Below are 11,943 nucleotides of genomic sequence, written 5' to 3' on the forward strand. Positions count from 1 at the left end.
ACAAAGACTTTGACTCAAGCGTATGAAAAACTCCGAGGAATTCCCCACCCAAGTCTTTCCAAAGAAAAGAAATAAAAGTGAAAAAATATATTGGAAAGACTTCTGAACTTACTTTAACCATGTCTCTTCTTCGAAAAAATACTAGATAGTACCTCATCCGATATTTTCTTTTTATTTTCTGTCTAGGAGAATTTAAGATTTTTATGAGTGCTAATTAGAATGTGACATGTTGAATTATAAGTAACAGTGAACATCCACAAAGTCCACAACCCCCATATGAAGAAAAGTCTATGAGAATTGAGAAGCTTCCCCTCAACCCCCATTTGCAATTGAATTTTTAGTCATGCGGCATGGTCATCAACTCATCATGAGCCTGAAGATTACATTGTGTTGTCAATTCTTGAATCATTAAACCCAACGTACGCATGCCCTCATTTTAAGACCACTAATCTTTAGCTAAGTTTTCATGTGCATTGGAGACCGATCGAGGAGCCGAATTGTCTTGTTTTCATGTGCATTGTGTTGGTCACTTCTGCAGTCTGCGCCAAAGCTATGTTTGTATAAGAGGAAAATGTATCTGAGATAATCTGATTTGTTTTACTTCAGTCTATTTCTCTCTTTTCAAGTTGGACCACCAGACCACTGAGCAAAAGCCTATGAGAAAATATCCCTGAATCGCTATTTCACCTCAAATGCTCATTCCCTATAGTACGCACCACATACATCAACATCAACAACAACAACAACAAAAAAAAAAGTAAAATTTGCATTTGACTTAATAGATTGATAAAGCTCAGAGACAAATTAAGACTTTCAATTAACCTAAAGCACACGTTCATTTTAAGGCCACAAAAACATTTAAATAGAAAACTAAGACAGCGGTTTTAGTGTGGATTGAAGAGGAGCAGAGTTGGCGCACTCTCTTCTAATTGATGATGCTCCCTACTCACAGTGGATTTGGCTCACTTCTATCCATATTGATGATGTACTCTCCACGATCTTTAGTGTTTCCTGTTCAAGTGGATGAGCTGTCATCCACGAAATATTTTCTTTGCCAATCCATGAGTAACATCCAATAAAACTCTCTCGATCTTCAATGAATCTATCATTTTCATTTCATTAAGTTCAAGGAAACTATGCAAAATTTCCAATTTTAACAAGATACTGGAACGACTTTCAAGTCTACACCCTAAAGACTTGTGAGTTTATTATGGAAATAAAAAAAGCACGTAGCAGGGCAGTTGGCACTATAAATAAGTCCCAGAAGCAGTATAAACATTATATACACCAAAAAGAAAAACCATGACATCTTGACGCAGCGTAACACGCAAGTAGGGAAAACCAATGTTAACCCTAAGAAAGAATCTGGAGTCCAGCAGAGAAAAGAGAGAAATCTCAAGGTTTTCTGATTAAAATGATAATAATGAAAAATACAAACAGCCAAAAAGGTTGTTTAAATACGTTCAGAACCCTAAACGTTCGAAATTCAAAACGAAAATAAAAATGGAAATAAAGTGCAATTTAGGAAAGTTATTCAAAAACACTAAATTGCTTATTTGAAGCCCTAAACGAAGGAATTTGGCCAAAATACATAATCGGTATATCATGGGCCCATTTCAGACACTGGGCCGGGCTGAGGCTTGTTCCTTTTCTGGGCCTTCTGGCGGTCGAGTTGTTGCATGAACCGTTCTGCCATTTGTTCTACATCACATCTTCAAAAGTATCAAGCTCTGTAGCTTTTTGCCTTATCATGTATGTTGAGCTGATTTCATCATCAAACTTTGCTTTTTCTTCTGCTGCTCCTACTGAAGCAGAGGCTCTTCTCAAATGGAAAGCCAGCTTTCATAATCAAACCCAGTTCAATAATCTCACCTCATGGACTTACCTTCCTAGTAACAATGTCACCAATTCTTCCACCAATCATAAACCAAATGCAAGCCCATGCATTTGGGCTGGTATTTCATGCAACGCTGCTGGAAGTGTCACCAGGATAAACCTTAACAACTCTGGTTTACAAGGTACGCTACATAAATTTTATTTCCTGTCCTTCCCTAATCTTGAATATCTTGACCTCAGCATCAATCAACTCTTTGATCCCAGCCCACCTCAGATCAGTTCCTTCACAAAACTCATTTATCTTGATCTCTCTCACAATCAGTTGTCTGGGATAATCCCACCAGAAATTGGAAATTTGAAGTCTCTAGTGGAATTAGGCTTTTCTACATCGTTGGGTGATCTAAGACTGTCTGGTCGTGTACCCTCAGACTTTGGATCACTAACTAATCTTGAGTATCTCGACTTGTCCACAAACAAATTCAATGATTCAATTCTTAGCCTTCTGGGTGACTTCGCCAATTTATTCTACTTGAATTTGAGCAACAACCAGTTTAATCAAGGAATTCCAGATCAGTTGGGGGAATTAATTCACTTGACCAAACTTGATTTAAGTCGTAACTCCTTGGAGGTATGATACCATCAGCAATGGGCAATTTGGAGAGTTTGGAGAAGCTGAATCTTTCCCACAATAATCTTTATGGTTTCATTCCAACAAGTTTTGGGGGGATGCACGGCTTGTTGTATGTTGACATATCCTACAATGACTTGGAAGGTCTCATTCCCAACATCAGCGCATTTCAAGATGCTCCCCTAGAAGTGTTACAAGGGAAAAAAGGATTGTGTGGCAACATTAATTGGAGCTTTGCAACCCTGCAAACATGGCTTAAAAAGGAAAAGGACCACAAACTCATATTTGTAATCACATTTACTCTTGTGGCAGCATTTTTACTTCTTTCTTCTATATTTACAATTGCCTTTGTAGTAGAAAGGAAAAAGAAGCATCAGCATCTAGAAGAAACCATCGCGCATGAAGAGGTTTCTTTTTCAGTTTTAAAGTTTGATGGAAAAACCATGTATGAGGAAATCATAAGGGCAACCGAGGATTTTGATTCTAAATTTTGCATTGGGAAAGGAGGACATGGAAGCGTCTTTAGAGCAAATTTGCCATTCACCAGCGTAGTAGTTGCCGTGAAGAAACTCCACCTGCTATGCAATGGTGAGAAGAATTTTCAAAAGGAATTCTTGAATGAAATAAGGGCACTCACAGAGATACGACACCGAAACATTGTGAAGCTTTATGGTTTTTGTTCCCATAAACGACACTCATTTTTGGTGTATGAGTATCTAGAAAGGGGTAGCTTGGCCACAATGTTCAGCAAAGATGATGAAGCTAAAGAATTGGGGTGGAGTAAAAGAGTGAATATTGTTAAAGGTGTAGCTCATGCCTTGTGCTACATGCACCACGATTGCTTGCCACCAATTGTGCATCGAGACATATCAACCAAGAACATTTTGGTGGATTCTGAATATGAGGGTTGTGTTTCAGACTTCAGCACTGCTAAGTTCTTAAACCCAGACTCAACTAATTGGACTGCCCTTGCGGGCACATACGGATATGTGGCACCAGGTAATATTGTGGTTTTATGTCTTTTATATTATTATATATTTAACATATATATTTTATGGTTTTATTTTTAGACCAATGATTCGTTTTCATGGTTAGGATGTGGTTAATTAAGGATAAACATGTTACACTTCTAATTAATCAGTGATAGCATGATACAATTTATGTAAGATATAATTAATGTTTTTAAACTTTCTTTGAATAGCCATACCTACATACTAACAATGCCATGTTATGACCTTTTTCTTTAAGAAGAGCTTGCTTATACAATGGAAGTGAATGAGAAATGCGACGTGTTTAGCTTCGGAATAGTAACATTGGAAATAATTTTGGCAAGGCATCCGGGAGATCTTCTCTCATCTGTAGCATCAGGGTCGTCGTCGTCATTATCCTCGTCGTCTTCATGTGCATTATCATCCCATCAAATCCCTATTGTGGAGTTTTTGGACCAACACATTTCCTTTCCTACACATCAAGAAGTAGGGGAAGTGCTGACTCTTTTGAAGACAGCGTTTGCCTGCTTGAATGCTAGTCCGCAATCCCGTCCAACAATGAAACGAGTTTCTCAACACTTCTCAGCTCAAAGGCTGCATTTGTCAAAGCGATTGCGTATGATAACCTTTGGTGAATTGCTGGCTCTCCATGGGTTGACTACCTGAGGAATGTGCTTCTTTCCTATACATATTTCACTTTGTGTGAGTGAGAAGAAAGGTTCTTCTTTGATGTTTTCTTATTGTAATCTATTACATGCACTCTTGTGCTATGGCTCTTAAGAGAATAAAACAATGGCTTCTTTTTGTATAACTATATGCTATACGCAAAACGACTAACTACAGGACAATGCAGCAACACATACAGTGAATTTGAGTTTGTACGCCACCCCAACAGACAAGAAAAGAAAAGACCCCACAAGGCTCAAAATCAGTACTAAGCAATTCAATTTTCAAAATTAATTAACAAAATCAAACATTCAATAAATACAAAAAAGGGCAATTAGACTGCTGGAAAGACTTCCAGGTATGTTGAATTTAACGTGGCAGTAATTGTAATTGCAATTGCAACTGATATGTATTGGTTCTCGTTGTGGTCATTTTTGTTGAAAAAAAGACCTGTTCGGTTGTGGCCTTCCGAACAAGACTGATGATGTTCGGTGCCTCTTTGCCGAACAGTATCCCAAGTGTTCGACACTGGTGCACCGAACATGTTGTGATTTCATTTTTTAAAAATACTAATTTTTTCGGTAAAAAATGAAGAAATGATGATAATATTTCATTTGAAGACTCCCAAATCGCGACTTATGCATCCATTTATCAATATTTTGCTTGTTTGCCTTGATATAGAGAATGTTAGTGTAGTGGAGTTTAGGGTTTTGTTAAAGAAGAGAGGTGTGTAGAGATATAAAGATGAGTGCAGATGTTGGGTATACTGATGGTGTTGGGTATAGTTTAAATTAAAAGCAAATTTCACTTTGCACCTCTGAGGTTTGCTCAAATTGTCAAGTTGCTCCCTCAGGTTTTAATTTTGGCAATTTCGACCCAAGGTTTGAAATCAAAGACAATGTGGCCCCTTAGTCGTTAAATGCTTACTAATAAGGAATTTTTTTATTTTTAAAATTTTACAAAAGGATGTGGTTAGAGAGCAGACATGGAAAAGTTCTGAAATTGCCCTTATAATGGTTGCAGACATTGTGGGTCCCACATGTGCCACATAAGCATTTAACGTCTGACTTAACGGTCAGACTTACAGAAGGGCCACATTATCTTTGATTTCAAATATTAGGTTTCAAATTGCCAAAATTGAAACCTAAGGGAGCAACTTGACAATCTGAGCAAACCTCAGGGGTGCAAAGTGTAATTTGCTTTTAAATTAATTATTGGGTAAGGTACAATTTAGTACCTCAACTAAATTAATTATTGGGTAAAGTACTTCTTTCCTTTTTCTTCCTTTTTTTTTTCTTTCTTCTTTCTTCTCCTTCTTCTTGTCTACGACTCTCTCCTCCTTTTTTTTTTTTTTTTCTTTCCTTTCTTCTTCTTCCTTTTCGTTTTTCTTTAATCTTCTTCTTCTTCTTCTTTCTTCTTGTTTTTGTGTGAAGTTTTTTTTTTCCTTCGATAGTTTATATTTTAGAAGAAGGGCTTGGGAGATTTGGGGGTATGGGAAGAGAGACAGAAAGAGAAAGAAAGGAGGACGAAATGAGGGGGTCGCTGGAAAATTACCCGAGAAGTCGCGAGCTTCTTTTCTTCGACTCGCCGCTGTGGGTCGTTGTCGGGACAAGGGATTGGTACCAAATTGATCAGCAAGATAAGAGGAAGCTTATGGTGGAGGTAGGAGGTCACGTCGTGGCTGGAATCGGCGAATAGACAATGAGGATTTTCGGACTTATTTCTCTTCAACTCACTGTGTTGGTAGCTCTAATGATGGAAAGGATGACAGAGGGAGAAATAGGATAAAGAGATGGTTCTAATGCCACTGGCCGAAAATGGAAGATGGGTTCAGGTCGGGTCGGGTCGCACGTAAACGGAAACAAAGAAAGAAGAAGTAGGAGATTTTCTGTTTATCATTCAAATGATGCCATATGGTGATGTTAATTAAGCAGGATATAGATCAATGATTTTAATTTGGAAGTAGATGATTAGGATAGCAGGTCAATGTTGGATTTTTAAGTTTATCTTGATTTTTGAAATTACAAAAAATTCTTTTACATTAATGTTTTAGGGCCTTTTGGTTAAAATATATTGGAATTGGATGTGTGGTTGATTTACCAATTGGTTGATTACTTGTTTGAGTTTATGCCAGCTCCAAGCCATCAAAGTTTTAATAGATGAGCATGCATGTTAATCTTTTAAAAACATATCTCATAATTTAAGACAAAGAAATGAAATTAGAGAAACTCAAAAAAGATGCTTAACTTTAATTTCCTTTACCAGAAGTCAGGATTAGGGGTGTAAACGAGCGGAGCCAAGCCGAATACCACTGTGCTCAAGCTTGGCTTTAATTTTTCGAGCTCGGCTCGTTTAAGAAACAAGCCAAGCTCGAACGAGCTAAAAAAAAAATCGAACCCAATACGAACTTGAACTGTATCGAGCTTATTCACATAATTTTATCAAAGATATTTTATTAGCTACTATTTTTAAAAAATATTAATTTCTATCAAACATATTCTTCTTGAAAGCATTATAATATATTAATATGTTAATATAACTTAGAGTTAATATATATTTTTAATTAAATTAGATAGGCACCAAAGACTTCTTTAAAATACCATATAGATGAATATGGTTTCCATGAAATACAACTGTACCAAATAATTCCATCTAAACATTGATAACTTATAACATTTGCAAAAATTCTCATTAAAAAAGAAAATGCAAGGTAGTAGAATGTGGGGCATTGAAGGTGGGCTTCAAGGAAGTTGTTCAAGTTGAATGGGCTTATGGTGTGTGCCATCTGCGGTTGGGTTGGGATCTCTTGTCCCCAAATCCTTGTCCCCTCTCACATATTTTGAGAAAAAAAAATCTTTTTTTTTTTAAGTAAAACAAAATTACGAAAAGACCCTCAAAATTTGTGAGAAGGGACAACGAAGGACTGAGAATTTGGGAATAGGAGATCTCTACCCTCTACTGCGTGGGCCCTTATTAAAGTCGTCGAGCAAAGACATGGCTAATACAGTCATTTTAGCAATACACGACGTTTTTGTTGTAGTCGCAATGCCTAATGAATAAAATGGACATCAATAACTCAGTAACATATTCCTCAAATTTTTTCTGAAGGAGCCTACAGATAATTGAAATTAAAGAACAAGAAGATGGCATAGGGATCTCCAGAATAGTTTAAGTAAATGGCTCTTATTCTTTTTGTAATGAGCAACTTTCTTTACTGTACAATTGTTCATGGAAATTAAGGCAGATAAAAGCCTAATTGAATTTGTTGGTGATAGGTACTTTTCCTTGACCTATAATATCAACACTCTAATACAATTCCTCTTACAAATCGCATTTTTCACAAGTCTATAAACTGTCATAAATTATCACATAAAAGTGAAGAATACGAGCTTATTAAATATGAACTGAGGAAATGGATGAAGTAATTTCCTTGATTCGTGGATCAGCACTCTCTAAACTAACACCATGAGGATCTTCTCTAACTAACAAGGCCAATACATTGAATGAGCTCTAACAACAAATACCGCATCAAATCCACTAGCTCGAGGAACTCCAGCCAACAAAACTCCTTCCATATTCATAGTAGCATCCAAAAGCCTTGTTTGTGATTCTGGTTCTATTTGCAAATTTGTGAAGTCAAAGAATCAGAGGGGAAAGTAAGATATATCACTACCTAAACTGTATAAACACAATTTAAGATGAAAAGAGGAAGTATATATGACCATATCCTACCTGTAAGCTTACATTGCCAACAATGAAATTACAAGTAATGAGGGCCTGTTGAAAAGTGGAATTTCATCCAGGTACTTTAATTTTATAATTTATTGACTAAAACCTTATGGTTTTTAAAATTCTAAGTAAAGTCTAATAATATTGTAACTAAAGTCCAACAATATTGTAACCATTCCATATTACATAATATTGGTTCATTAGTTTCAATTTTTTTCACACATAGCAGGCATCGAGCGCTCGACTACCATTTTCGAGTGTTTGGCAGTCCATTTTTACTTCTTCCTCAAGTCCTGGTTTGTCGGCTTTATATTAGATTTTAATTTTGAGCCCAAAATCCTATAATTAAAACCTAACATGCAGCCTCCACAAACCTCATTTTATACCCTAGAAAGGTATGAGGTGAACTCGTACCCTATACTTTCAAAAAATTTTAAAAAAGGGTTAAATACATTTTTTATCCATGAACTTTAGGCAGTTCCTCAATTTGGTCCACCAATTTTAAAACGTGACAAAAATAACCCCAAATTATCTAATTTGTGTCAATCCAAGATCTTCCGTACAAATATCTAACGGAGGCTGACGTGGCCGTTAAACGTTGACGTGGCGCGCTGGATGTACACCATGTGTCACCTCTTTTATTTTATTTTTGGATTTTTTCTATTTTCCTATTTTTATAAACTTTAAAAATTAATTAAAAATAGCTCCGGACTCATAAAAATACACGGAAAATTCATACGAACTCCTCTTGACTAGTACTAATTTAATATTGGGTCAAACTACCAATTTTCCCTCTAAGTGTTTCCAGAAAATTTGGGAAGTCCAAATTTATTTCTAGAAAATTAAAATACTTTAGATTCTTTGGAAATTCATAGAATAATCTCCCGAACTCCAAAAAATACGAAGTTTGTACTGTTGGTCTTCTAAAAACTAACACTACCTTTCTCGTGAACACTTGCTACCCAAAAGACCTCTCGGTCTGAGAGGAAAATAAATTTTTTATTTTAATTTTTTAGAAATGAATTTGGACTTCCCAAATTTTTTGGAAACTCTCAGAGCACAAATTGATAATTTGGCCCCATAATAAATTAGTACTAGTCAAGAGGAGGTCGTAGAAATTTTTCGTGTATTTTTATGAGTCCGAAGCTATTTTTAATTAAGTTTTAAAGTTTACAAAAATAGGAAAATAGAAAAAATCCAAAAATAAAATAAAAGAAGTGACACGTGGTCAAGGGTTTAAATTTCGAAGTTTTCGGCGAAATTTCGCCGAAAATTTCGTTTTTTAGGGGTTCCGAAATTTTAACACGAATTCGACTAAATTTCGGAAAATTTCGGCGAAATATTCGAAATTTCGCCGAAATTTCGCCGAAATTTCAAACGAAATTTCGAAACAACCCAGAAACCCAGCCGCCTCAAGAGGGGCGGCGGCAGGGGGTGGCCGGGGGGCGCGGCAGGACCGCAGGAGGGAGATCTTGGGCGCGGCGATCTTGGGCGCGGCAGGGGGGGCGAGGCAGCGGCGCAGCAGGGGTGGAGAGAGAGAGAGAGAGAGAGAGAGAGAAAAAAAAAAACAGTGGAAAGTTGTGCTGAGACTTGTAACAAATATCTTCGATATATCAGCAATATCACTCTATTTCGATAAATTTTGACAGACTGAGAAGAAAAAGTGGCGTGATCTGGGTGATAGATGTATGCGTTTCTGCAACGGCGGGTTGGGACTCAGCGCCTTCTATCTTTGCCTGTTTCCTTCTTTCAATAAAAGTATAAAAAACAAGTTTGGTGTTGTGTAGTTTAGACTTTAGACAAAACGCACAGCTTTCTTCTATCTTTATTCTGTAGCCACGTTGTCAATCTCTTTATACTTGACAACTCTTTATACTTATCTTTATTGATGCTTGTTGAATCATAGATTCATAGTCAGTTTCAAACAAACAAGACTCCTAAATAGATATAAGAACTTAATAGTAAAAAATTATCAATATTAAATAAAATAAAACTTCTAATACAATAATACTAAGTAAAAAAGGATTTTTAATGCTAAAAGACTTATATTGATAATTTTTAATGAGAGTGGAGACTCGGGGGGAAAGAAAGAAAAGGGAAGGAAGGAAAGAAAAGGGAGAAAAAAAAAAAGAAAGGAAAAAAAGAAAAAAAGAAAAGAAAAAAAGAAAAGAAAAAAAGAAAAAGAAGAAGAAAAAAAGAGAAAAAAAATTAAAAGGTTTAGGGTAGATTGGAGTTTGGGGCCTTTGGTCAATTGTAAAGAAAATAAAATAGTTTGGGTTTTTATTTGGCTTTTTTGGAGTTTTATGTAGTTGTTTTTAAACCCTAAATTTGTAAACTCTAATATATTTCAATATAAAAAATAATTTAAAATACTCTAAAGAACCTAAACCCTAATATCATATACCATATCCTAGTTTGAGGTTTTTGGGCAATTGAAAAAAAAAATGATTTGAGATTTCGTTTGTCTTATAACCAAACAATACAAAAACAAAGTAGGAAATAAAAATAGTAAGTCCTCATATAAGCTATGGAAAATGAGGTATGAAACATATAAACTAGAAAATACGAGCTGCTCACGAGCTTTCCGAGCCGAACATACTAAAGCTCAAGCTTGGCTTGTTTCTTAAACGAGCGAGCTTCGACTTGACTTATTTTTTTTCAAGACGAGCTTAAACGAACCAAGCTCGAGCCGAACTCGATATGAACTCGAGCTGTATCGAGCCAATTTATAGCCCTAGACAGGATGCAAAAGAACAGGCATAAGAAAAATGATGCTCTCTTTTTGCTTTAAACAAATAGAAAAAGAACATCCATTTGAAAATAATATCCTGCATATAAACAAATGTGTTAACTTTTAATGTAATTGTTTTTTATTCCAATTTTTTTTTTTTTACTGTAGTTCTTTTTTTAGTAAATAATTATAAACCCCCTAATTCTACCCTAGTTAATTCATAGTCTCCAACCATGCTTTTAGTTAATTCATAACCCCCTATTTTACTTAAATTTTTGCCTAAACACCCTAGTCAATGGATATACAGCTATTATTGACTTTCATTTTTGTTGTAATTCCGGTTTTGCCCCTTCCCATTATGATTACTGCACATGTGCACGACCCACTTTCCAATTTCATTTCTCTCATTCTCTCCTTCCCCTTTGTCTCTTTCTCCTTTGTGTTCTCTCTCTCTCTCTCTCTCTCTCTCTCTCCTCGCGGCTATGTCGGCGCATGCTCCGTCGTCCGGCAACGGTTGCCGGCGAGACTGATCCTGATCTTCTCATCTCTCCTCCCTCTTCCTCCCCCTGTATTCCACTCTCAATGAAAGCTAGCATCGACACCGGATTGGGTCTAGGCAGACCCGAGCTCCCTAGCCGGCAATCCGTCGATTCCGGCAACGACAAAGTGCCGGACCGCCATCGATGGCTTCCTCTCGACGTCCCAAGTCCACTGGTGCCATCATAAGATCTGGATGACCCCTAGGTTGTTTCGAAGGAGAGAAGCCGGCGACATCCTCGCCGGAGATCTCTGTGTTCCGGCAACCATTTCCGTCAAGTCAGGTACCCATCTTCTCCTCCTCATTGTGGTCTTCACTTATGTGTGTTTGGATTGGTCCAATTAATTGTTGATGAATCGAAAAACCCCAAATCAAACCTCACGGCCACTGCGGCGACTCCGCCTCGAGTGGTTACCTGATTTTATTCACTTTAATTAAAATCTTTTAGCAATTACAATTTCTATTCCCTTTCTTGTGAGTTCCAAGCATATCATATATTTGTTTGATTTACCGAGGATTTAGAATTTGGGGGCCAATTGAAATTATCTAGAAATTATTGTGTTGAAAGTTCCAATACAAACGGAGCATACCAAAAATTATGTCCATGAAATCTTAGTTTAAATTTTTGTTGCAAAATATCATAGTTTAATTTATGAGCTAATTGCATGGATTGTCTTCATGGTTGTGCGTGTGTGCTTAATTGCTTGGAATTTTGGTATTCATGTCACATATATCTTTAGCATAAAAAAAAGAGTATATATATATATATATATATAAATTCTTCTGTTTTATTTTTTCACAATAATTATTTTGCTTTTTGTCTACT

At 36.4% G+C, this 11,943-nt stretch overlaps 1 pseudogene; it reads left to right on the forward strand.

The window, feature by feature from the left end:
• The first annotated feature begins 1,750 nt into the window (after nucleotides 1-1,750).
• On the forward strand, nucleotides 1,751-4,238 carry LOC147279951 (MDIS1-interacting receptor like kinase 2-like; annotated as a pseudogene).
• Nucleotides 4,239-11,943: the final 7,705 nt, after the last annotated feature.

Source organism: Dryas octopetala, chromosome 7, assembly GCF_963921425.1.
Source record: "Dryas octopetala chromosome 7, drDryOcto1.1, whole genome shotgun sequence".
Lineage (NCBI taxonomy): Eukaryota > Viridiplantae > Streptophyta > Magnoliopsida > Rosales > Rosaceae > Dryas > Dryas octopetala.